General features: G+C 40.5%; 1 protein-coding gene and 1 pseudogene across 3 annotated transcripts in view; both read right to left on the bottom strand.

Annotated features, from left to right (window-relative positions):
* Nucleotides 1–17,470, bottom strand: part of RC3H1 (ring finger and CCCH-type domains 1) — a 92,321-nt gene extending 74,851 nt beyond the window's left edge. For 2 of the 3 annotated variants that reach the window (XM_004089809.3, XM_030823957.1), the window contains exon 1: nt 17,210–17,290. The gene's annotated coding sequence lies outside the window, so the exon portion shown is untranslated. Of the gene's footprint in view, nt 1–17,209 lie in introns of all 3 variants that reach the window. The other variant, XM_030823956.1, reaches the window with a different exon arrangement.
* A 347-nt stretch (nt 17,471–17,817) lies between these two features.
* Nucleotides 17,818–21,927, bottom strand: part of LOC100580224 — a 70,537-nt pseudogene continuing 66,427 nt past the window's right edge.

Below are 21,927 nucleotides of genomic sequence, written 5' to 3'. Positions count from 1 at the left end.
TCCAGCTTGATAGATTTGCTAACATATATAGGACAGCTTCCTAAGTATTAAAAAACATAGAGAAAATAGTGACATGGGGTCTATTTCCCCCATCCTTCAACCTGGGTGGCCCTGACTTACTTTCAACAGTTGCATGCAACAGAAGTGATGCTGGGAGAGTTTCAGAGCCTAGGTCTCAAGAGACTTTGCAGGAAGCTTGAACTAGCTTGTCTGAGGACAAGAGTACACGAAACAAAGAAGAGCTGTTTTATAATAGCTCAGATCCCTAAAACCAGTCCTAATTTGAGCTGTCAGATGATTGCAGCTACACAAGTGGCCTCAGGGGAGACTAGCAGAACTACCAAACTAAACTCAGTCCAAATTGCTGACTCACAGAATTGTAAGCGAATAAAATGGTTGTTTTAAGCAACTAAACTTTAGAGTGGTTTGTTATTTAATAATAGATTATCTGGTGATTATATAATTAAGATAGTTTTACATGTATAAATTTCATTATAGTTTTTTGAGAAAACGTAATATTGATGTAGGAATTTGAAAGTTTCTCTCAATTGAATCATAACCTTTTTGACAGAACATATTTATCTTTTTTTAGGCTCCAAAAATCACTAAGATACTGATGGACCTTCACAAACACAACATGCCTAAATTTGGCTCCTCAATCCTGCATCATAAATTATCAGTAACAGAAAAGCAAAAGGATACATTTTCAAAGCACAACACGGGCAATGAACCCCTTTTGACTTAAAAATATGTACCATTTGTGCTTAATTTAAACCTATATAAAATGTATCATAATCCAGCTCAACATACTTAAGCTGTGATCCATGCAACAGTCCTCTATGTTGATGTGCCAAAGTAGCATTATTAACTCTTAATACTGATAATGTTTCATGTGTTTCCAAGTTAGATGTTGTCAGTCCTTACTGGTGACAATCTAAAGACCATTCCTGGCCGGGCGCGGTGGCTCATGCCTGTAATCCCAGCACTCTGGAAGGCCAAGGCAGGTGGATCACCTGAGGTCAGAAGTTCGAGACCAACCTGGCCAACCTGACAAAACCCCGTCTCTACTAAAAATACAGTAAGTTAGCCAGACATGGTGGTGGGTGCCTGTAATCCTTGCTACTTGGGAGGCTGAGGTAGGAGAATTGCTTGAACCTAGGAGGTGGAGGTTGCAGTGACCTTAGATCACACCACTGCACTCCAGCTTGGGAACCAAGAGCGAAACTCCATCTCAAAATAAATAAATAAATAAATAAATAAATAAATAAATAAATAAAGACTGTTCTTTACCATCATTAGCTAAGGCTGGTCATCTTCAGCAAGTTATACTTTTTACCTACCTACAACTATCTTCATATACTCCACAAATATTTTCTCTATCTTGAAACTGTTGGAGGAAAAGAAGAGCGTCTGGCTGCCAATCACTATCTCATTTAATCTTTCCAACAACCTTCTGACATAGATATTATTACCTCTACTTTACTGATGAAGGAAGGAAAGAAAACTCAGTTACTCAGCTAACTTAGTGATTTAGTCATAATTTGAACCCACATCTATCTGACTCCAAAACCTGTATTTTTTCCACTATAACACCATGCCTTCCAACTTTGAGCACTTGTAACTTTTTATTATACTTTTTAATAATTATTAGTGAGCCATAACCAAAGATATCAATTAAATGATGCCTGTTTTGGGTTTAATCTGAGCATGACTGGTTTTAAATAGGAACTCTGGAACTGTTTAAATCTACTTGTTTATTAAAAAGAAAAAATTAGGTTGTAGCAGCAACTACTGTATTTCTTTTGGAGAGAACCAAAAGGATAACTTTGTCTTGAAGATTTTATTAAAATATTTCACTGAGAAATGAGAAGGGAACTAAAATAAAATGAACCATGTATCTTAAGACACCTTACTGATATTTTAAGATGAAGTATAACATACATACAGATCAAGAGTGTTCAGTTCAACGAATTATCACAATGTGAGCACACCTGCATACTTAAGACATACATTATCAGCATCTCAAAAGGCCCCCTCACCATCCCTCCCAATGATTACTCCTTTATTCTTCCCCAAATATCACTACTATCCTAACTCCTAACACAATAGGTTAGTTTTGCCTGGTTTAAAATTCTATATAACAGGCTGGGCGCAGTGGCTCATGCCTGTAATCCTAGCACTTTGGGAGGCCGAGGCGGGCAGATCACGAGGTCAGGAGATCGAGACCATCCTGGCTAACACAGGGAAACACCGTCTCTACTAAAAATACAAAAAAATTGGCCGGGCGTGGTGGCGGGCGCCTGTAGTCCCAGCTACTTGGGAGGCTGAGGCAGGAGAATGGCGTGAACCCAGGAGGTGGAGCTTGCAGTGAGCCAAGATCACGCCACTGCACTCCAGCCCGGGCGACAAGAGCGAGACTCCATCTCAAAAAAAAAAAAAAAAATCTATATAACGAAATCATCAGTATGTATTCTTTTGTACTTGGCTTCTTTCACACAATGTTGTTGTTGTTGTTGTTGTTATTATTTGAGTCAGGGTCTTGCTTTATCGCCGAGGCTGAAGTGCAGTGGCATGATCATGGCTCACTGCAGCCTTGAACTCCTGGGTTCAAACGACCCTCCCACCTCAGCCTCCTGAGGAGCTGGGACTATGAGCATGGGCCACCATGCCTGGCTACTTTTTACAATTTTTGCAGACATGGGCTATATTGCCCAGGCAGTGATCCTCCTACCTCAGCCTCCCAGATCAGTAGGATGTCAGGTGTGAGCCACCGCGTCCAGCCCACACAATATTATTTTTGTTAGATTTTTTTTCCCAGCATTTACTACATTTTAAACTGTTACAAAGCACTCCAGTTAAAATGATCACAGTTAGGAAGCTACCCTTTATGAACTTATTTTTGGAGCAATGATGACTTGTAGATTTTGAATGCTGCAGATTTCTCATGTTGAACTGGGAGGAACAAAAATGGGTGTCAATAAAAAAAGTAGACAACAAAAATCTCTTTACTCAAGAAAACAGTGTATGCATCACACAGCATATGTGTCACACACTAATAGTCTCTTATTACTTGCTTCTTGCTCCTATTACTTGCTTCTATTTCTTTTTCCCAATGATCCTGTGCTTTAGGCTTCCTTGTGGCATTTGGTGGCTGCCATCATGTTCTGACTAATTCTAGAAACATATAGATGTATTCACAATAGGTACATATCTAATTATATATTCTGACTTAGAAATTTTATTTGCATTAAAAACCTAGTATATTTAATAATAATAATAGCAATAACATCAATGTTTTTAAAATGTATTTTCCCCATAATCTCTTAGGTCTTAAGGACATTTCATTACTTTGTTTTGTTTTGAAATATGCCTCCTAGAATTCAAACTATTTCCAGAAAACAATGTCACAGAGACTTTTAATTGCAGATACTTAAAAAACAGTGCTTAGAAAAGAAGAAAGAAGAAGAAAGAAGGAAGCAGAAGCAGCAGCAGAGGAAGAAGCAGAAGAGGGGAAGGGAGGAGGAGGAAGAAGAGAAGGAGGAAGAGGAGGAGCTGATTCATTTTCCATTTTAGAATTATTTCTCAACTACTATTGCAAGCAAAATTCCACTTTTAAGGGTTTAAAAGAATGAAAAAATTGCTACATGAACTCCAAACACAGAATCCTATAGCCACAATGTATCTTGTTTATACTGTATTATTATTTTATCTTTATATAAAGTGGTTTGAAACAGGAAATAAATTGCAAAAGGGGATGTTCTGGCTGGGTACGGTGGCTCATACCTGTAATCCCAGCACTTTGGGAGGCCAAGGCTGGCAAATCACCTGAGGTCAGGAGTTTGAGACCAGCCTGGCCAACATGGCGAAACCCCATCTCTACTAAAAACATAAAAATTAGCCAGGTGTGGTGGCGGGCGCCTGTAATCCCAGCTACTTGGGAGGCTGAGGCAGGAGAATCACTCAAACCCAGGAGGTGGAGGTTGCAGTGAGTCAAGATTGCACCACTGCACTCCAGCCTAGGCAACAGAGTGAGACTTTGTCTGGAAAAAAAAAAAAAAAGATGTTTTGCTGATTCCCAAGTAGTTGCGAATGTTAGAGAACCTACTGACTGGCTGCTGCTGTATCAGAATCAAATATGACACTTCCTCCAAAATATGTAATGATGATCTTTCGGGGATTAAATTCATGCTTAAGTTTGTATAGTGTGCATGTTATAGGGAAGAGGAAATGAAAGGTTGAGACAAGTCTAACTACTGTGGATTGCACAATAAACAGATAAGTCTATTTATTACTTGGTAAAAACAGGGACCATGGTTAAGAATACAGTTTGTCCTACTCTTCCTCCAACCCTGAACCTTCTCCCCATTTCTATATAGGCATTAATACATGAATTCCTTCAGAGAAGGCCTTCCCTGATCATCTTATTTCAAATAGATGTCCCAATCTCAATCCCTCCCCAGCCCTCTGCTATCCAACCACATGTTATACTGCATGCTTCCCATCTCTTTCCTGATTAATTTTTCTCAATGATACTTCTCATCCAACATCTATGTTTTATATTTATTTTGTTACGGCATATACCCATCGCTACTGAAATATTAGCTCCTTAAAAGTGGGCCAGACATAGTGGCTCGTGTCTGTAATCCCAGCATTTTGGGAGGCCAAGGCAGGTAGATCTCTTGAGGTTAGGAGTTCAAGACCAGCCCGGCCAACACGGTGAACCCATCTTTACTAAAAACACAAAAAATTAGCTGGGTATGGTGGCACATGTCTGTAGTCCCAGCTACTTGGAAGGCTGAGGCACAAGAATCACTTGAACCTGGGAGGCAGAGGTTGCAGTGAGCCGAGATCACGCCACTGCACTATAGCCTGGGCCACAGAGCAAGACTCAGTCTCAAAAACAAACAAACAGATTTTTGTTTCTATCTTTAACTATTTTTGAGTACACTCTATGTACCAGGAAGTCTTTTATGTGGATCACATGCATACACTTCATCCTTGCAATGAGCCTGTTTGGTCTCATTATTAATTTTAGGGCCGAGAACACTGTAACAGAGATGTTAGGTAATATGCTGGTCACTTGGCAACTAAATTTATTCTTATTTTTGAGCTGGTGATTCCTTCTGTAATCTTTCTTTAGTGATACCACTAGACAATGTACATTTCTGGTAATCATGCCTGACATCCTCACTTTTTCCTTCCATTAAAAAAAAAATCTTCCATAAATATACATACCTACTGTGTACCCACAAAAATTAAAAATAAGTAAAATGATAATAATAAATTACCTCTTGTATCTATAACTTCCTTTTCACCTCCACTTTCTTGATTGAGGCCCTTAGTCATTCATTCAAAAACTACTTATTTAGCATCTACTACATGCCAGTGTCCCAGAAAGTGATATAGTCCTGAATGAAATAGTCCTTGCTCTCATACAGAATACAGACTCATCACCTACATCACACAGCAACCTTTTTTTCTTTTTTCAATTTTTGAGACAAGGTCTCACTCTGTCACCCAGGCTAGAATGCAGTAGCATGATCAGAGCTCACTGCAGCCTCGACCTCCCAGGTTCAAGCAATCCTCCCACCTCAGTCTCCCCAGTAGCTGGACTACAGGCATGCACCACCATGCCTGGCTGTTTTTTTAGTTTTTTTTATAGACGGGGTCTTACAATACTGCCCAGGCTGGTTGCAAACTCCTAGACTCAAGTGATCCTCCTGCCTTGGCCTCCCAAAGTGCTGGTATTGTGAGCCATCACACCTGACCACACAGCAACTGTTTAACTGATCTCTGTCCTCAGGATAGTTCTTGCCTTCCTCTACCTTCCTCACAGCTGATAGTCACTTACCTACATCAAATTCTTCCATGACAACTCAATTTTTAAAAAGGATGATACACTTGAGCAGAAAAGGATATTCAAATGGCAATAAGCATATAATATGTTCACTGAGGAGCGATTACTCATGAGGGGAAGAAGGTACTTAAAACTTTTCATCTTAAAACTCTGGGTACAATGGATTAATTAATGAATGTCAATCATGGGGGAATAGGTGCTACCACTTCATTATTTATGGATGCCTTTGTAAGAATATTATCTGTACCAGCCTTATGATATTCTAATTACTCATATGCATTTAAAGAGATTTACCATCCTATTTTCTATTCTAAGAATTTTCTTACTTCAAAACCCATCAAATTCTATTTTATAGTGATAGAATAAACTGGAAGAGTCTTCTGTGCCCTCATGAACAGGTTTTCATCAACCACAGACCTACAAAATAAGAAGACATTTCTGAAAAAACTAACCCAGATAATGAATAAATCCAAAAAATCCATAATTCAATTAAAAAAACACTATATGAAGAGTCTTACATTTACTTTTTAAAGTTTTTGATAAACTTAATGACAGGCTAGATTCAAGCAAAGAAGATTGACAGTTTTAACTAAAACCATTCAAAAACTGCTATCAATGGGGTAATTAATGTAAAAATTGACATATAAAATATGGGTTTTAAAAGTAGTAATTACAGGGAAAGCATTTCTAAATGAAAGCTGAAATCCAGGTTTTTTTTTTTTCAAGTACAGTACTTGAATGTGGAAGACTACTACTCTTTAAAAGAGTCTCCACAAAAATGGACTTTTGAGCCAGTGTAACCAGTATACAGAAAAGTCAAATCAAGACCATAAGCAGTACGATTATTTTTAGTCAAGGACTAAGCACAGAGGGACAGCTTACCTCAAAAGAAAATCAAGAGACTGATACGAGGACCTCCATTTTTCAAGCTGTGAAAATTTTTAACATGATGAGTTTAGGAAGATGCAAGTTCATATAGTAACCAATTTGGGTTCTACAGATCAAAGTGTAGTTTGAATAGAATCCAAAGGTAAATTATGGCCAATAAAGGATTTAGGATGCCAATAATGTTCAGTTTAATTCTATTCACCTTTAACAACCAATTCGTATTAGTATTGAAAATTAGTTTTTGTCATCTAAAGTGGGTCACAGCCAGGCATGGTGGCTCATGACTAATCCCAGCAGTTTGGGAGACCAAGGTAGACAGCTTGAGCCCAGAAGTTTGAGACCAGCCTGGGCAACACAGCGAGACGCCATCTCTACAAAAAAATACAAAAATTAGCGGGGTGTGCTGGCACGCACCTGTAGTCCCAGCTACCAGGTGGGGATGAGGTGGCAGGGGTGGCCTGAGGTCAGTGGATCACTTGAGCCTGGGAGGTCAAGGCTGCAGTGAGCCCTGATCCCTCTACTGCACTCTAGCCTGGGCAACAGAGTGAGACTGTCTCAAAAAATAAAATAGGTAACATATGAAGAGATAAATATTTTTCCATCGAGAGAACCAGCTATTTAGCTGATTAGGATAAATTTCCTCATTTTAGTTTCTAATTGTTTAAAGAATTATAAATAATATGTTTATGAAATCTATAGCTATAGCTTCTATAGATTTAACTTATAAAAATATTTTAAATCACATATTACATAACCAGTCTCCAATACCCTCTTCAAAATAACTTCTAAAAGTAGCCCCAACTAGTGGTGATCCCAAGAAAGAACTAGAGCCGGGCACGGTGGCTCACGCCTGTAATCCCAGCACTTTGGGAGGCCGAGGCGGGTGGATCACGAGGTCAGGAGATCAAGACCATCCTGGCTAACACGATGAAACAAGGTCTCTACTAAAAACACAAAAAAATTAGCTGGGCATGGTGGTGGGCGCCTGTAGTCCCAGCTACTCGGGAGGCTGAGGCAGGAGAATGGCGTGGACCCAGGGGGCGGAGCTTGCAGTGAGCCAAGATCACGCCACTGCACTCCAGCCTGGACGACAAGAGTGAGACTCTGTCTCAAAAAAAAGAAAAAAAGAAAAGAACTAGAATAAGGAGATCTAGATTCTAATACCAACTCTGCCATTTATTAGTGCTGAGATCTGCACACCTCTGCTAAATATTCAAAAGGTATAGAGGAAAATAAAAAACAAAAAGATGACTCCAGATTTTAAGGACAAAAAGGATCAGACTTATAGAATGCTGCCACATAAAATAAATTTTTTTTAAAAATGAAGGCTCAAAAACAAAATAAAATTATAAAAAATTTAAAAAAAGACCAGCAGACTAAAAAGAGATGATGCTGTGATGGAAAACCTAGGAAACCATACTATAATGGACAACATTTGAAAAGGATGGTTCTTTGGGGGAGTAAAGGATTTTAAATATCCAATTGAGGGTTGCTGATAGTACAAGCAACAAAACAAAATAGACAATGCACTGAAAATGTAGGCTTGAGGAGAAATTGAGATCATATAAACAGGAAAGTTCTCTATGAGAGTGAATGGAAGTGGAGAATTGAACCTTGGGGGAATCATATATATCAGTGCTTTCCAATATGGTAGCCACTAGTTACATGTGGCCATTGAGCCTTTCAAATGTGCTGGTGAGACGGCAGAATTAAATTTCAAATTTTAAATAAAATTTAAATGTATTCATACAATGGAATAGTATTATTATTATTATATATATCTATTTTTGAGAGACAGTCTCACTCTGTCGCCAGGCTGGAGTGTAGTGGCGCGATCTCAGCTCACTGCAACCTCCGCCGCCCGGGTTCAAGCAATTCTCCTGCCTCAGCCTCCCAAGCAGCTGGGACTACAGGCGCACACCACCAGGCGTGGCTAATTTTTGTATTTTTAGTAGAGATGGGGTTTCACCATGTTGGCCAGAATGGTCTTGATCTCCTGACCTCGTGATCCTTGGCCTCCCAAAGTGCTGGGATTACAGGCGTGAGCCACTGTGCCCAGCCACGATGGAATATTATTAAGCGGTAAAAATAAACTGTGAAGCCATGAAAAGACATGAAGAGGGCCAGGCGTAGTGGCTCACACCTATAATCCCAGCACTTTTGGGAGGCCAAAGCAGGAGCACTGCCTGAGCCCAGCAATTCAAGACCAGTCTCTATTTTAAACAAAAACAAAAACAAAAGAAGAACGTATTCAAGAAGGGACCTAAATGCATATTGTTAAGTGAAGATGCCAGTCTGAAAGGACTATATACTATGATTCCAACCACATGACATTCTGGAAAGGTAAAACTATGACTGTAAAAAGATCAGTGGTAGCCAGGGGTTCAGAGGGATGAGGCAGAGATGAGTAAGTGGAACATGGGACATTTTTAGGTCAGTGAAACCATTCTGCACTATTCTAGAATAGTGGATATATAATGTTATGCATTCGGCAAAACCCCTAGAACTGTCCAACACAAAGGGTGAATCCTAATGTGAACTATGGACTTTAGTTAATAATGTATCAACACTGGTTCATCAGTGATAACCAACACACCACACTAATGCAAGATACTAACAGAGGAAACTGTGGGGGAGAGTATAGATGGGAACTGTGTATTTTTTTGTACATTTTTTCTGTAAATCCAAAACTGTTCTAAAAAAATAAAATCTTTCAAAAAACTCAAATTTACATAGCCACATATAGTTAGTGGCCAGTATTGAACAGCATAGGCCCATATAAATAGACTGATGTGGGAAGAAAATGAGAATGGTATATGAAGAATTACTTCATTTCTGACTACCACTCCCAAAAGTACACACACAGTTAACCCTAAACTATATAAGGTTTTATATGCAGCTTCTATATTAACATTTTACAGTAGAACTTGATCAAAAATATTCTGGATGAATATCTTTCTAATTTTTGTTAAACAGAATTTAAGGAGGAAAATAACATTTATTAAAGGTGTCAGGTACTATACTAACGATATTATCATTTACATTTCCAAACAACCTTTAGAGAAAAGTATTACTATTTCTGTTTTTAGAGATGAGGAATTACAAAGCTTAAGTCATAAAAGATGAGAACCTAGATATACTGGACTCCAAAGTCTATGTTCTATTTTTTTTTTTAGCAAAGTCTATATTCTAATATACACCACTCTACTGTATATATGTTTATGATTCCCAAAATTACAAACATAATTTTCCCACAGTGAATTTTCCATCAGGAGCAATACTTTATATATAGCACAATACAACAGTTAATGATATACTCAGAGTCTAATGAGGTGTTGTATAGGTAACTGCTGTCCCTATTTTAAACAGCCTCAGGCTAATATGACTTTTTTCCTGCCACCCAGCTGGCCCTCCATCCTACCTAGATGGCTCTACTCCAACATCTACTTTGCACCTTTTAATCTGCTGTGGGACAAGAAAATAGATAATCAAATTCCTTGAATTATGTACAAAGCAAGAGAACTTCTAAACCAATGTGTTAGTGCAGATGATTTAGTTCATTAATTTTTCTGACAATTACAGGCCTTTTTTTTTTTTTTTTTTTTTTTTGCCTACTTCTTAATCTAAACTGAGACCTGGACAAATTAAATACTGTTCTATAATAAAGCTAAGAATTTACTGATTGTTTCATTCAAAAGTTTTCCACTCCACTTTTTTTTTTTTTTGAGACAAGTCTCGCTCTGTCGCCCAGGCTGGAGTGCAGTGGCATGATCTCAGCTCACTGCAACCTCTTCCGCCTCCTGGGTTCAAGCAATTCTCTGCCTCAGACTCATGAGTGGCTGGGATTACAGGTGCCCGCCACCATGCCCGGCTAATTTTTTTGTATTTTTAGTAGAGATTGGGTTTCACCATCTCGGCCAGGCTGGTCTTTGACTCCTGACCTCGTGATCTACCTGCCTCGGCCTCCCAGAGTTCTGGGATTACAGGCGTGAGCCACCGCACCTGGCCTCATATTTTTCAATATATATATATGTTTTAATACAGATGGGGTCTCACTATGTTAGCCAGGCTGGTCTGGAACTCTTGGCCTCAAGTGATCCTGCCACCTCGGCCTCCCTAAGTGGTGGGATTACAGGTATGAGTCACCGCCTCCTAGCCTATCCCATATTTTTCATGGATATAGCTCTAAACATCACCTCATTTAAAGACATTATTTTTATTTTTGTATTTGTTGACACTATCTACTTCAAGATAAAAGTTCGGCCAGGTGCAGTGGCTCATGTCCGTAATCCCAGCACTCTGGAAGGCCATGGCGGGTAGATCACCTGAGATCAGGAGTTCAAGACCAGCCTGGCCAACATGGTGAAATCCCGTCTCTACTGAAAATACAAAATTTGGCCGGGCATGGTGGCGTGAGTCTGTAATCCCAGCTACTTGGGAGGCTGAGACACAAGAATTGCTTGAACCCAGGAGGCAGAGGTTGCAGTGAGCCGAGATCATGCCATTGCACTCCAGCCTGGGTGACAGAGCGAGACTCCGTCTCAAAAAAAAAAAGTTATTTTTATAACTTAAATGTATTAATTGAGTACATTAGCTTTCCACTAAATGTTACTCTAAAAAATTAACGAGGCATATATAAAAACACAGAAACATGTATTTACAAAAAGTTGACATTTTCCTGAAAAACATTACAGAAAACCAGAAATTTTACTGCAGAATTCTAAATATTTTGATATAATCCTTTTCCTTATCATTTTTTAAGTTTTCTTTTTTCTTTTTTCTTTTTTTTTTGAGGTGGGGTTTCACTCTATTGCCCAGGCTGGTCTGGAACCCCTGGCTTCATGAGATCCTCCTGCCTTGGCCTCCCAAAGTGCTAGGATTACAGGCTTGAGCCACTGCACCCAACTTAAGTTGTTCTTATAACTAAATTATAATTATGTATATTAATAAAATTTTCCTTAAGGGAGATTAATAACAAAATTTTAAATTATTTTTTTCTACTTAGATCTCCTATAACCCCATTAGAAATCTTTACTAAGAACACAAAGTGACTTTTGTTTCTCATAAATTTTAATATTTCAATTCAATTAGATAAAGTACCATTTTGAATTTAAGATAACGATATATTTCCAAAGCCCCAAATGGAAACGTCAATCTTAGCAGTAACTCTGAAGTCCAAGTTTATTACTCTTTATTCTAGAAAGAAAAAAAAAACAAACTAATTTTGCCTCCCTCAGTCAGCCCATTAAAACAATCCAAAAAAGCTTACTAAACAACTGCCTTTGTAACAATGTTCATGTTTTTAGAGGTGATCAGGTATAGGGCCAAGATCAAGGTTTCTAACACTTTCAACGAGGGATTAAAAGCGGAGTGTCAGACAAATCAAAACTCTAAATATTCTCAAAGATTAGCTGAATAAAAAAGTCATAAAGTTAGATTTACAGGGATCAAAGAGCTTCAACCTAATTCTAAAAATCGTTTCCCAGTGTAACTTCAAATAAATCCTTTGTGAATATTCCTAGTTTCTTCCATACATTAAGAAAATCTAAAAGGCAAATGAGTTCTAGATAGGAGACTAAGTATTAGTTGTTCACATTTGTATAGAACATTAAATTTTAGTTCTTATAACCCAATGAAGAAATACAAATGAGTCTAAGAGTTTGAGCAAAACCCTCTGGAGTGATCAAAACAAAACTGCAAACTTCTATGATTCTCAACTTTTCTTCCATAAAGAGTCCCTGGCAGCATGTCTACTGTACTTAGAGAAGCATGCAAAGAATTAGGTGGTTTTTTATTCCTAACAATCACATCCCAAAGTTTTTTCTGCAATTTCAATTGTACAGAGTACTCTTCCTCGATGTTGGCTCAAATTAGAGACAGAAAGCAGAATGGGTTTGCTAGGGATTAGGGAAGAGGGGAATACAGAGTAACTGCTTAAGGGGTACAGTGTTTCCTTTTGGGGTAATGAACATGTTTTGGAATTAGAGCTGGTGGTTGAACAACATTGTGAATGTACAAAGTGCCACCTAAACTGTTTACTTTAAAATGATTAATTTTATGTTATGTGACTTAACCTCAATAAAAAAAATTATGTTAATCTGTAGATAAAAATGACCCCTTTAGAACTCTTTTCTTCCTCAAAAAAAAAAAAAAAAAAAACTGCTACCATGTTCAAATGCTATTTAGATCTTGGAAAGTTTTTAGATAAAATGCAATTATAAGTTAAATTATTACCACATGTGCACAGTAATAATCAGTGAAGGTATACCAGTGTCAGTTTAAAACACTGCTATGCCTGTAATCTCAGCACTTTGGGAGGCGGAGGTGGATCACTTGCGCCCAGGAGTTTGAGACCACCCTGGGCAACATAGCAAAATGCTATCTCTATAAAAATAATAAAAATTTAAAAAAGTAGCCAGGTAAGGCAGGAATATCACTTAAACCAAGGAGTTTGAGGCTGAAGTGAGCTATGATAGTGCCACTGCACTCCAGCCTGGGTGATAGACCATGAGTGACTCTGTCATTCATTCATACATATATACATACAGCATTGCTAAAATGCTTGATAACTTTTAAAAGAATATTGCTCTGACATACATCTGTAAATAAGTAAGGTGACTTTAAATTTGCGGAAAATTCTTTCCCCAAGCCTCAATCAGGAAAACATCATAAACTAATAAGAAGTATCTAATAAACAAAAAGTAAACAAGATTATATAAGAAGTAAACAGGCAGAATCCTGACCAAAAATGGACAGACATAAATATGCTAAAGTTAACTGTCTTGGGGATGTAGGGCAACATTACTTCAGATTGGTAAACGTCACACTTCAAAAATAGAAGAAATCTACCTTAAGAAACTCTGTAGTAAGAAAAACTCCTCTGTATAAATGCCTGACAAAATTAATCTTTTATCATAACCTCTAAAGCTAGTCCAAATCCAGCCTAGATTCCAGAATTACACAAAAGAAAAAATCTTGGAGACGGTTCTGGGAAAAGGCTGACTGAAATCTGTGACTGTTTTGATACAGGCCAATCTGAGAATTTTAATCCCTCTGAACCCAATCCTGAAGAATACCTGAACCCTGAGCACAGACGGGGCCAAAGCTAAACCAGGTCAGAATACCCTGCCAAGGAACATCCTGATCCGAGGTGTTCACCAAACAGGGATCATTTATCAGTTTATTCTTCACTTTGTTGGATGCTGACCATTTTCAAGATATATACAAGAGTGGACTGATCAGACCCATCAAAATCCATTTCAAGCCCTAAGATCTGGAGATGAAAAATACTGCAGAATTCTAAATTATCTATGGCTTAAAGAAAAAAAATTATAAATTAAGAACTTCAAATATTAGCTGATCCAACTTTAACATCATTGAATATCTTTAATTATTTAAAAAAATTTATAAAGTATTTCAAAGGCACAATTTAGTAATTGCCTATGTAACAAATGAACCATGAAAACAATTATAGCAGTATGATAAATCTGGCCTATGTAAACAGTATGAGTTTTTATATTTTATAGCATTCAGATATGCTAAAAACAAAAATTTAAGTGTTTCTTTTATGATTCACATGAACAAATACTTTCTTGGTCTTACAAGTAGATATCTGACAGGATACAAATAAGGATAATAGCGTAAGTTCACAGGCAAAAAAAGGAATCTGTCGACACAGAAGATGCTTCAAAGTTTAACTGTGACACATGTGGTAGTGGCAAAGAATCTAATTTGTGTCACAAGACCTGGGTCTGAGTAAGCTCTTTTACCTATTAATTATGTGATCTTTTTGCTGGTTACGTAGCTACTCTTAGCTTCAGATTCTTCATATGAAAAAAATGAGGACAACAGAACTAATACTGCAGTATAATGAGGAAGCTTAAATATTTTTATTCATTCAACAAATATGTTCTGAAAAACTAAATTTTTATTATTGTGTACAAAATTACCCTTTTTAATTTCTTCAAATAAATCAAACATATATTAACTTTTAATATTACCAAGAAAATATAAATCTAATTCTTAAGCTCTGGTTCCAAAACTTCTTAGAAGCAAATTTTTATTACCTGAGAAAATATGAACTTAAGTAGTAAGTATTGATACTGAAGACGGGACAGTTGAGGGATCATATCTTAAAACTGTTTTGACACAAAATAAATAAGAACAATTCCCTAAATTTTTTTCCTATTAAACAGAAATACAGACCCAGACTAAGCCCATAAATTGCTGGGTCAATAACCAATCTCAAATACAAAACCTTACCACTTAAAAATATTTATTTTCAGGAAAATGATATTAAATGAGGTAAATCTGCCCTTGACATAACACGGTGAGATTTTTTTCATAACACAGCACATGAACCACTTAAAACTTACAACCTATAAATTACTACAATTGTTCTAATAGGTTTAGGGCCACACATAAATTTAAATATCATTATAACACAGACTTTATTTGGAATCTGTGCTGACCTAACAAAATTTAGCACAGAAAAAAAAAAAATCACAGATTTGAGCACCTGAAAAACGGTGTCCTTTCTGAAATATCTGCAGAAAAGTCACAACATCAGGAGCCATAGGAAGTTGTTATTTCTCCATCACTAAAAAAATCAAAACATTTCCAACATTATTTACGCTAAGCATAAAATGAAGGTCAATCCTGATATTCATTCACTATACTTCAAATCCTAAACAAGATAATTCAACCTTTATGTTTATTCAATTGCTAGTCTATTCAGTATCAATTGTTGTGGAAGAACTAAGAACTAGACTAGTGCTGTTTATAATGTTTTTAATTATAACAGACTTGGACCAATTCTACTTAGAAATTTACCCTTAAAAGAGGTGAAAGATATTAACTGGCATCTTTTCAGCACAGGTCAGTGCTGAAAAGAACACAACCTATAATCCTTAGGCCTTGCAGTTGAATGTTAACAAGTGAAAAGCGATCTCCTTGGATGTATCCAAGCAATTTTAATATAAATTTCTGCATACCTAGGTAGAAAGTACTTTAGAAATAAATCTACCTTTTCCCTCACTTGTAAGAAAATGTGGTAGAAGCCTTGAGAAATTAAGTTTAAGGCTGAGCGAGGTGGCTCACACCTGTAATCTCAGCACTTTGGGAGGCCGAGGAGGGCAGATGACTTGAGGTCAGGAGTTCCAGACCAGCCTGGCCAACATGGTGAAACCCCGTCTCTACTAAAAATACAAAAATCAGCCGGGCGTGGTGGCGGGCGCCTGTAATCCCAGCTACTCTGGATGGTGAGGCAGGAGAATCGCTTAAATCCGGGAGGTGGAGGCTGCAGTGAGCCCAGATTGTGCCACTGCACTCCATCCTGGGTGACAGAGCAAGACTCCGTCGCAAAATAAAACAAGAACAAACAAAAACGAAATCAAATTTCAAACTCAGAGAAAAGACTGGTCTTGAACAGTTTCAGGAAAAATTACTGAAACACGAGACAAGGCACAAGAAGCTCTACGGCCGGAGACGAACCACCTCTGTCTCCTTTAGAAGTGCTTCCTGAGGTCCACTTTGTGCTAGTTAAATGTTGCTTCTTATACTGCAAGTTATAATTCAAAACGCCTAGCTGGAATAAAAGTCCTCTTTAAACATTACAGTTGGTCTCCGCGTTGCCAGTAAGTGTTTGTTTCCAGTTTCATAGGCTATTCTGGTATGTCAAGAGTTGTATCATTACTGTTCCAAAAGAGCCCTTGTTTCAATCCACTCTCACCAGGGAGGCGGGCATAACTGATGTTTACAGAACTGATGCTTAGAGATGTTTAGAGAGGCGCGCATCCCTTACCACTCCATCCTTTATCGATAACCAGATTTTGTATGTTTTTGTTGCATTTAAGTTTTTTTTTTTTTTTTTAAAGACACCTGCACACACACAATTTTCCCATCGCCAGCAGGGAGAAGACTACCAGGCTAGATCTCCAGGGGCTTCAGGGAAACAGACACCGTGAAATCTACTTGGCCAAAGAAGGGGAGCGCTTCAGGGGCTGGGGGTGGAAGCAGCCTTGAGGTGCTGGGAGGCCGAGGCGGCGCCTGTTTACAGACGCCTTCGCCCTCCCCCACCCTCACAGACGAGGGGTCCAAAAAGCAGTTCCCGTGCGCACTCCCCGCCTGGCCCACGCCCTGGGAGTACCAGAGGAGCCAGGCAGCCCTTTCGCCCCCTCCCACTGGTCCGAGCCTCCCTTCGCCCTCCTCTCGGCCTACCTATCCCGACAGGCGCTCCAGGCGGCAGGCAGAGGCCTGAGGCCTAAAGGACGCCGGCCACTGACAAGCCCCAGAGCAGCCAGCGGGGGCCCTGAGGAGCCTGGGGCCGGCCGGGCGGCCGCTGCCGCGGAGGAGCAGAGGGCGGGCGAGGACAAACCCTTCCAGACCACAGCTGCCTATTGTTCCCGACTGAGGCCTCGGCCGCTGCAGCCCCGCTCCCCAAGTCGCCGCCCGCCGCTCGCTCACCGCGCTGGTCCGAGCAGCAGCTCCTCTCAGCTCCGAGTCCCCGCGGCCGTCGCCACCGCCGCGGCAGCTGCCGCCGCCGCCGAGGCCACCGTTGACTCTGATTCTGTCCCAGGCCGCCGGGCCACGGCTGCCGCCGCCACCGCCAGCACCGCCTCCGGCCTCCCACCTGCTGCTGCTGAGGCTGCTCCTGCAGCAGGGGCCATCTTGTTGCTCGGCCTCCTCTTCCTCCTCCTCGTCCTCCGCCGCCCAGTCGCTCGTTGTTTTCGTCCCCTTCCTCTTCCTCAGGCTCCGGCCCGCCCCGGAGACTGGGGCGGAGACGAGGGCGAGGATCCTCCCTCAGGAGGCGGGGCGGGCGGAGGGGCGGGGCGGGCGCAGGAGCAAAGCTCTGAGTCACCCGCCACCAACGCCCAGAGGGAGACCGGCGACGCTCTCCGCCGCGACCCAAAGTCTCACACGCCCTGAGCAGAGGAACCGGTCCCTCCGTCCGGCCTGCCCTCCCGCACCGGCGCCTTTTGGCTCAGCGGGCCATTGGCCAGATGGCGAGAGTAAATTGGGGGAATTTCTGTCGTTTCCATCGAACCCCGCACTACGTCTACTCTTTGGCTTTCTCAGCCGTTGTCCCCCAACTCTTGTTTCTTTTTCACGTCTTGTCCCCCACCCCATATTTCTTCTTCCATATTGTCCAGATTCTGGATCTCATCAGCTTTGTGCTCGTCACCCCTCTCGGAGTTCAGCCTCCTAAGGCTGTGAAACAGCCCAAAGGCCCGGACACGCTACTCCAAAACGTCTCTCCTGGGCTGTGTGAACAATGAGAGCTATTTGGGGACGGCAGAAAAAGATATGGCCCATAGAAGAGCTCCTGAAATCTAACTTTGAGACTCTTTAAAAGTTTCTTTTCCCTTGTGGAAAAGGTGCCGTTTTGGTTTTGGGGAATGGGAGGTCCCTTCAGACAATTCATTTTAGCCAAACCCTCGCTTTTGAGAAGGGAAAGAAATGGGAATATTGTAACACCATACAGTACTAATTTCAAAATAAATCATCTAGAATAGAGGAGAGAGAGAGTCCCCAAATAAACAACCATTTAATACTCTCTACTCGGTGCTATCACCTTTTTTGCTTCAGGACTTGACCAAGAGAGCAGAGATTATGTTTTTCTGTCCTTTCTTCACTGTTTACATCACAGTACCCCAAGAGAAGCACTTCCGCCTTTAACTTGATACATTGGAATCGCTATCACAGATAGTGTTTTTGTATTATTTTTAAGAAATATCACACACCTTCCTAAACTCTTGAAAGAGAAGAATTCTTTTTAGTTGTTAACATCCTCCTGCTACTGAGATCCCAGCTTCTGTTTAGAAGACCTATTGATGTCTTTCTACTGATAGGAATTTGCTGCCTTTGAACTGGGTTTAATCTGTAATCGTCTTTTCAGCCTACTAAATAGTAACCCCAGTTCTACAGAGAGTGAATTTCTAACTACCACAGGGGGATTTAGGTTAGTATGTGCCAATCTAAAGGGATCTCTTAAAGCCTTTCCTTCCTCAGACCAGGCCTCTGTACCCTGCTAGGAAAAACAGATTAATCTGCTCCTCCTGCTTTTCCTCCTCCTCCCTTCTTCTCACTCCTAGGGAACCTTCCACAACAGAAGGTTTTAGCGACTGTTGCTAGGCAAACATGCCAACTTCCTTGTTTAGGTGAAGCAAGTAACTCAACTTCCATTACAAGTAACCTAGATAATGTAATTTCTTTGAACTATTAATAGTTGTACCACAGTTGGTAAGGCTCCTTAAAGGTTCCCTTAAGCAAAATGATTTTTAAGTTGTTTATTTTTATCTAGTCAATATTTCAATTAAAAATACGTTAAAGGCCAGATAGATGCAGTGGCTCATGCCTGTAATCCCAACATTTTAGGAGGCTGAGGGGGGCGGATCACCTGAGGTCGGGAGCCTGACCAACGGGGAGAAACCCCATCTCTACTAAAAATACAAAAATTAGCCAGGCGTGGTGGCGTGCACCTATGGTCCTAGCTACTCGGGAGGCTGAGGGAGGAGAATCACTTGAACCTGGGAGGTGGAGGTTGTAGTGAGCCTAGATCGCGCCATTGCACTCCATTCTGGGCAAAAAGAGCTGAACTCTGTCTCAAAAAAAAAAAAGAAAGTTAAAAATGGAGGCGCTTCCCCAAACCCAAATTCATTTTAGTGATATAAAGACGCATTTGACAGAAAAAGAAGAGCAGCTTTGAAGAAAACACTTATGCTTACAATAAAAAAATAAAAAACTAATCTGTGAGAAGTCATATGTTTTCAACTCCCCAGTCAGACTAGAAGTATAAGATACAGGGGATAAGGCCGGGAGCGGTGGCTCATGCCTTTAATCCCGGCACTTTGGTAGGCCCAGGCGGGCAGATCACGAGGTCAGGAGATGGAGACTATTCTGGCCAACATGGTGAAACCCCGTCTCTACCAAAAATACAAAAATTAGCCGGGCATGGTGGCGCACGCCTATAGTCCCAGCTACTCGGGAGGCAGAGGCAGGAGAATCACTAGAACCCGGGAGGCAGAGGCTGCAGTGAGCCAAGATTGTACCACTGCACTCCAGCCTGGATGACAGCGAGACTCGGTCTTGGCCGGGCATTGTGGCCCACTCCTGTAATCCCAGCACTTTGGGAGGCTGAGGAGGGTGGCTCTCCTGAGGTCAGGAGTTCAAGACCAGCTTGGCCAACATGGTGAAACCCCGTCTCTACTAAAAATACAAAAAAATTAGCTGGGCGTGGTGGCAGGCACCTGTAATCCCATCTACTAGGGAGGCTGAGGCAGGAGAATCCTTTGAACCCGGGAGGTGGAGGTTGCAGTGAGCCGAGATCGTGCCATTGCACTCCAGCCTGGGCAACAAGAACGAAACTGCGTCTCAAAAATAACACCAAAAATTAGCTGGGCATGGTGGTGCACGCTTGTAATCCCAGCTACTTGGGAGGCTGAGACAGGAGAATCGCTTGAACCCAGTAGGTAGAGGTTACAGTGAGCCGAGATCACGCCACTGCACTCCAGCCTGGCGACAGAGCAAGACTCCATCTCAAAAAAAAAAAAGATACAGAGGATAATTTATCTCTTGAAACTGAGTCTATTTAAGATAAAGATAATATGAATATTCAGCAAGGGGGAGAAAAGATATTCTGGGTTTTATTCCTAAATTAACAATTATTTGAAAATTTAGCTAGGGAAATAAGCTCTTTTAAAAAATTTTATTTAAAATGTTTTTACTCTTGTTAGAGTATTCAGATTTGTTGTGAATTAATACAAATAAGATTAAATGAGGCCGAGCATGGCGGCTCATGCCTGTAATCCTAGCATTTTAGGAGGCTGAGGCAGGAGGATTGCTTGAGGCCAAGAGTTCAAGACCAGGCTGGGCGCAGTGGCTCACGCTTGTAATCCCAGCACTTTGGGAGGCCGAGGCGTGCAGATCATGAGGTCAGGAGATCGAGACCACGGTGAAACCTCGTCTCTACTAAAAATACAAAAAATTAGCCGGGCGTGGTGGCGGGCGCCTATAGTCCCAGCTACTCGGAGAGGCTGAGGCAGGAGAATGGCGTGAACCTGGGAGACGGAGCTTGCAGTGAACCGAGATTGCGCCACTGCACTCCAGCCTGGGCAACAGAGCAAGACTCTGTCTCAAAAAAAAAAAAAAAAAAAAAAAAAAAAAGAGTTCAAGACCACCTGGCCAACATAGCGAGACCTTGTCTCTATTTAATTTTTTAAAAAATTTATAAAAGATTAATGACGCCAGGCGAGGTGGCTCACGCCTGTAATCCCAGAACTTTGGGAGACCGAGGCAGGCGGATCACCTGAGGCCAGGAGTTCAAGACCAGCCTGGCCAACATGGCAAAGCCCCATCTCTACCAAAAATACAAAAATTGGCTTGATATGGTGGCACATGCCTGTAATCCCAGCTACTCAGGAGGCTGAGGCAGGAGAATTGCTTGAACCCGGGAGACAGAGGTTGCAGTGAGCCGAGATCACGCCACTGCACTCCAGCTGGGGTAACAGAGGAAGACTCTGTCTCAAAAAAAAGATTAATGAGACATTATGTTGAAATTTAAATTATATATATTTAAACCTCAGAACTCTTAAAATTTGTTTTAATCCACTGAAACTCGTATTAATACACTGAAATAGTGTTTGAGAAGAGTCTTGAGCTTAGATCATATGTTAATTAAGAGTATATTACTTAAACAGCTTGTATGTTTCATAGCCATTTGTGCTCAGAAATCACTATTTTGCTCACACCTGTAATCTCAGCACTTTGGGAGGCTGAGGTGGGCGGATTGCTTTGAGCTCAGTTGTTCCAGACCAGCCTGAGCAACATGGCAAAACCCCATCTCTACAAAAAGTACAAAAATTAGCTGGGTATTGGTGGCTCGTGCCTGTAGTCCCAGCTACTCAGCTACTCAGAAGGTTGAGGTAGAAAAATCAATTGAGACTGGGAAGCAGAAGTTATAGTAAATGGAAATCATGCCACTGCGCTCCAGCCTGGGCTACAGAGTGAGACCCTGTCTCACAAAAAAAAAAAAAAAAAATCACTATTTTGTAGCTTCAAGACAACTTAAACAAATTGTTTTATCTCTTATTTTGTTAGTAATTCTGATGTGGAGTACCCAGAAATTTAGACTCTGCCCTGGCTTCCACTACTGATATACTATGAAAATCAAATGAGTCATTTCA

The sequence above is a fragment of the Nomascus leucogenys genome, chromosome 12 (genome assembly GCF_006542625.1).
Source record: "Nomascus leucogenys isolate Asia chromosome 12, Asia_NLE_v1, whole genome shotgun sequence".
NCBI lineage: Eukaryota > Metazoa > Chordata > Mammalia > Primates > Hylobatidae > Nomascus > Nomascus leucogenys.
Note: the sequence above shows the minus strand (reverse complement) of the source record. Positions and strands in the feature narration are given on the sequence as shown.